The sequence below is a fragment of the Morone saxatilis genome, unplaced genomic scaffold (genome assembly GCF_004916995.1).
Source record: "Morone saxatilis isolate NCDOM2014 unplaced genomic scaffold, NCSU_SB_2.0 Contig18, whole genome shotgun sequence".
NCBI classification, from domain to species: domain Eukaryota; kingdom Metazoa; phylum Chordata; class Actinopteri; family Moronidae; genus Morone; species Morone saxatilis.
The window spans coordinates 21,364,191-21,370,041 of record NW_023339740.1 but is presented as its reverse complement, the minus strand read 5'-3'; positions in this window follow the sequence as shown (position 1 = coordinate 21,370,041).

The following is a 5,851-nucleotide window of genomic DNA, read 5'->3' as shown; positions in this document are numbered from 1 at the left end:
ACAGTGCTTTTTTTTAGCATCTTTCAGCTCATTGTTTTGGTTTTACAGCCTGCAACTTAACTGTGTGCAAATGTACTGCTTTGTCACCCATCTGCCTGCAGCGTCTGGGTTTTTTAGCAACAAAACTCTGATAAACTCATAATACGTGACCTGTCCAGCACTGAACGTCAGACAGTTTAGCAGCTAGTTGGTGAACATAGTGGAGCTACAGAGCCAGATATCTCTCTCAGGAGGTGGTGGAGTCCAAACAGAGCACAAAGAATAATGGACTTATTAGGAGGACAGAAACACGACTCAAATTGAACACTAATGTTGCCCTTTGTCATAAATAAGCAACTTCTTGCTACCACTCTCTCAAATAAAACTAAATCAAATTAACTAATCCAATAAAGAATATGACAATGCGTTTACAGATTGCTGGTTTAAATAAATAAATGTTGGAAATATGAGGTTTCTGGAAGTTTCGAAGCATCCCTGTTTTGCCAACAACAAGGTCTGATCTAACGAAGATATATCTCTTTATACCACTGCAAGGTCAAGGGCAGAGAGGGCACTTGGCAGCCAGACGAGCATCTTCCTTCCTGCTGCAGCCAGTCATCATCAACCACAGCGGCTGGCTGAGTCGACTGAGCTCACACCTCCCTCTGGATCAATAGCAACAGGATCACAGGTTCAGGCCGAGGGGGGAAAATTCTGAAATTGCTCGTCCACCAGCTAAAAATAAGAACAACACTGGATGGCAACTCTGCTGGACATTTATTAGATTTATTGCGTGTCAGGAAAATGGCAACAATGTCGTAACTACATTAAACCCTGTGCATAAAAACATTCACAGTCTTATTCTACACACCCCCTCGAGTATGAATTACACTTACTCAGATCTTCTGTTTCAGCTGAAACAACTCACACACACACAAAGGATTTTATCTATACTGCTGCTAGTATCGTTATGTACCAGAACTGCAAAGATTAGTCGATTAATCATTTAGTAGATCAACAATAACGTCTGGATAAAGGAAGAATCATTTTTCAAGATAAAATCCTAAATATTCTCTGGTTTCAGCTCCTCAAATGTGAAGATAGCAACCAACATTTTACCAACAAAACAATTAATGAAGAAGAAAATAACAACAAAAGATTCATCGATAATGAGAATAATTGTTACTTCCAGTCCTCGTTTGCACTTTTTTGAAAGTGTATATAAGGACTGCAACTATAACAATAAGATAAGAAGCAGTAAGAAACCTCTTATACACAATATAGCTGCCTTCTACCTATGACGTAGAAATACAATGTTCATCTATGGTTGTTGTTGTTGTTTTTTTTTTGCTCTATTAACAATTTCAAGCCACACAGAACAAAAAAAAAAAATCAGGAAGGAGAAAATATCACACCATCCCATCAAGAGATTGATTTAATAATGGTACATGCTCGAGCTGAAGTGTTTTCACCCTCATTGTAAGATCATTTGTCAGAAAACTGTACTGTGTCGCTATGGCAACCAGCAAAGCGGATGCAGAGACACCAGTCTCCACAAGGCTGCAGCTCAGCCAGAGCAAAGCATACATGAGGTCCTTCAATAAAAGGTTCCCCTGTGTCTTGAGGGGAACACAAGGAGATGGCGAGATTTGTTCCTATGAACCAGACACACAGCCATCTTATGTGGAGGGGAATGACGGACGCACGCTGGGGCATTCGAGTGGATAAATGCTGAGGAGGCATTTTTATGGTAATTCACCTGCACAGGAGGAGATGGTGGCCCTGCTTTGAATGTCCAAGGTTTTCTATAACCACATGGAGCAATGGAAGGGAGTGCTGGAGTGGCAATTAGACGCTTTCATTCCTCACCTCAGACGCCAGCTGAGGTGTAAGAAAGGTACTGGTGGAAACAAAAGAAATACAAAATAATAACATGTTCTATAGTTTTTGTTGTTGTGCTGGTCACAGCTTCGGACCAATGAATAAAGGATTACACTGAATGCCTAACTAAGGCTACTAGACTTAAGAGGAAATCACAGAAATTAATCAAGAGCTGCAATAAAAGCATTTATGGGAATCTAGGGAGCCTGGTCAATTAATCTGGAATGTCGTTAACGTAGCAGCCTTTAGGGTTAGACACAGTGTGAAATGTATTGATTCATTTAGCAGATAAATCTTTATTTGCACTTGAATTATTGCACTTTTTCTAATTCTAATCATTGGTATTGGTAAAAGGCTTCCATTTCTGCCCCTATGGGAATTTCCTCCGCCACCATTTGTTCTGCACTGCTGCACTCAATTCAGACTGTGACTGACAAGACCTTTATTATTTTACATCAGGTGAGTCGGTGGCAGGATTGAACCACAATGGCGGTGGTTCCCAGAAGACAGGGCTGGGACTACTCACAAGGGCACTAGAGGAAATTAACTGTAGGGATGAAGGTTTGACTAACTTTTTTATTCTACCTTAATCCACCCTGAGCACAGGAATGTGCCCTGTGTTTCATAAACTGAATATATGCACTGAGCAAAGAGAGCCAGATGACTTTACCAGCTAGTACAGTATTTTTAAAGACAAGCAACAAGGTTGAAACGTCGACTGACTCACGCTGACATCTCCTCAATGCCAGGAAAGCAGGTAGTTTCCCTGCTCGCATGCTGAGGTTTCCAGTGGTGTGTAGAGGATGAAATCTTGACTGATTAATATATAAGAAAGTGTACATAAACCCTATAAATCAAGACACATGAAGTTAGATCTATAAGATGGAGAAATGAAGAATATTAAGCTACTGTCTGACAACTGAGGGGTTACCAAGGAAATAAACGGATGCCCTTCAGAGTGACCACTGCACAAAATGAACAGAGCAAATAAAAACAAAAGTAAAACACACCCTATTTTGTTGGTCAACATACACATGAAACATGCATGCAACTTCCAATATTTTGCGCAATGCACCTGCAACAATTCAAATACTGAGGGGGGGAAAACAAGGGGGATTGTGTGTGTGTGCTTTGTAGTGCCCCTGTTATTGGCTTTTACGTGGCCATTAAAGATTCAAGTCACACACACACACACACACATCTGTCCACAGACAATGTGGTGTCACTGTGGAGGAGTCACTGCTAGCATATAGCCCACAGCTCACAGACCGGGTGAATGAAGCCGGCGTGTCTTTCCTACCTTTCAGCACTACCACCACCTCGGTACCGGCAGCAGCATCCTCCTCCGCCGCCGCCGCCGCCGCACCTGCCGCCGCCGCTGCTGTTGCTGCTGCTGGTCTGGGCTCGTCCCCTCAAACAAAGCTGGTTCACCCCCCCTGGATGTCCGAGGGGCGCCGTCCCGTCGCTCTTGCAGACGGGTGAACTCTGGCTCATGGTTGTTGTTCGCCGCGTGAGACAGAAAGCGACGGGTCTTCTTGCCACGCTGCGGGTGACGGCGGACGGACAAAGAAGCGATGAATGCTCTCGCCTCGCTCTTTGTTTGTATCCACCGTCACCGTGTAGTAAGTTCACCTCCCGCTACTCTGTCCTGGTGCGAACAGCCGCTCTTTGTCGGGTATTAGATGTTGTAATGCCGAGGTGGGACCATCTCATCAACCGGTGTCTGGCGGGCTTGCTGCACACCTGGGTACCTAGAGCGTGCTTTTCAAGTCTCAGGCCGTTCTTAAAAAAACGTAAGCACACTTTATAAATTCACATAAGATCGCTTTTTTTAAACAAATAAAAAAATAATATAAAATTATGAATTGTAATAATATTTTATTTACCTATTTTTTAATTTTTTTTTAATGATAACACTCAAAAGGCAAAACGCAGCATCAGGCTAGACGTCGGAGTCGGGCGTTGCTAGGCAACCGGCAGACTAAGCTGAAGATCAACTGTCAGTCACTCAAGCAGCTGCATGATTCCTGATTGTAAAGTAAAATGGGTTCTGCGTCAATAAAAGTTGGTGGGTTTTAAAGACAGTTAAAGATGTGAAGATGAAAGAAAACATACAAATCCTGGTCATTGGCAACTGGTTCTGCTCTCAGGTGATTTAGTTCACCCCAGAAATCCAAGGTTTACATCTGTTTCGTGCTGTTGTAATGTTATTGTTAGTTTACTATTCAGATTCACGACCATTAAACACACTCCAGCTTCCCAGAATACCCTAAACCTGTCACTAAACAGACAATCCATCCTTGCTTTTTGTTTTTTGTTAACGTTTGTAAACTAAAATTAAAAAATCGGGGCTTGCTCCTTTCATTTTTATGGTCCAACATTGTTTGTTTAGTTTCAATATTAACACAAAATAGTGACAAAAAAATTAATCACTTTACAAATATGAATGTAGCTGAACATCAGCAAGATACTGCAAAAATGTAGTTAAACTCTAATTTAATTACATTGTAGTTCCTACTCCCAACAATGCTGATTTCTGCTTCTGCTAGTTGCAGTGGTGGCCATCAAAGGTGATGGTGTTAAAAGTGGAGCTTTTTATATAAACATGAAGGATCGTGCAAAGGAAATAATCAGACTGGCTACCATTCATTCATTTATTTTCACTGAATCGTTGAACAAATCTGAGGGATCCTTGAGGCCATAGAGGTTTAAGCTCACATTTACTATAACACAGTCATGACAGTGTGACAGTGAGGGTTTTTAAGTAAATTATTAAATCACAGCAAGCTGGAACAGTGCTTTGTCGTAAATAAATGTTGTTTAGGCGAATTCCTGAATATCATACAATTCAATTCAATAATTGGATTGATAAAGTCGGTGGTTGTAGAGCATCCTAAGTTCCCACACATATATGTGTCGCGAACACAATAATAAGTTTAATTATTTTTGTGGTCATATGAATGTTAAAATGTCCAAATGTTATTGATTGTAATATATTGGATTACAAGGTGATTTTGTGTTTAAAACTGTCTGAAATTACCCCAAAGAGTTAATAGACTGTCTGCAATACCACTTACAGTGGATCATTAAAAACCTGGAAAGAGAAAGTGGTTTCTAGCTGTGACATAGCACATTCACCAAAGAAAGTCCACGTTTCCTCGAGCCCACGCTCATGGGACTTGTAGAAAAATCAATAGACTCTGCAAGACACTGAAGAGGCACTGCATAAATTCATTTCAGTTTTTTAAAACCCCCATTTTATGGCATATATGTCCGAAAGATTCTTTGCATGTCCATGTCGATGTCGTCCCCATGACGGGCAGTTTTGTAGTCTTGTGCAAGCGAACAAAAAAGAAAATCTTTAATGCAATGACCATTAATAACAACCTCACAATAAATATTGTCTTGGCAGTGCATACTTATGTGGTTGGCTTAGATAAGACAAGCCACTGCAGAGAATGAAGAATGGTAGTTATAAAACAGTATTAATATTATATCTTTAATCATAAATGACCAAATTATGACGGTTATCAGTATTATCGTTCGAATTTATTAATAGAAAATGATGAAAATGTTGATAATTAAAGTAAAGAAATGACTTAATCTGGTTTATATATTGAAACTATAAATAAAACTAGCAGGCATGCACAATTACATAAATAAAAATGAGTCTTAAGAAGACAGTGATAATAGTTGGATTGAGCCCAACGATAAATACCAGAGGATTCTTGTATAAGTGTCATATTGTTTCTCCTTGGCTGGGAAAACTTTCACAACCAATTACTGCTGACCTAAACTACAGTAAATGTGTTGTCCTGTGCAGGGGTGAATATAGCTGCAGACTACGACGCATACAGCAGCAATGTTTTCACAGAGTAGGAAACACTGAAAGCTTCAGTTTACATTAAATAAAAACTATGAGCAAGTTAGAAAGACAAACGGTGCATTTTCTCATTGCAAAAGGGGCCACATCACGCATTGAATCTCTCTC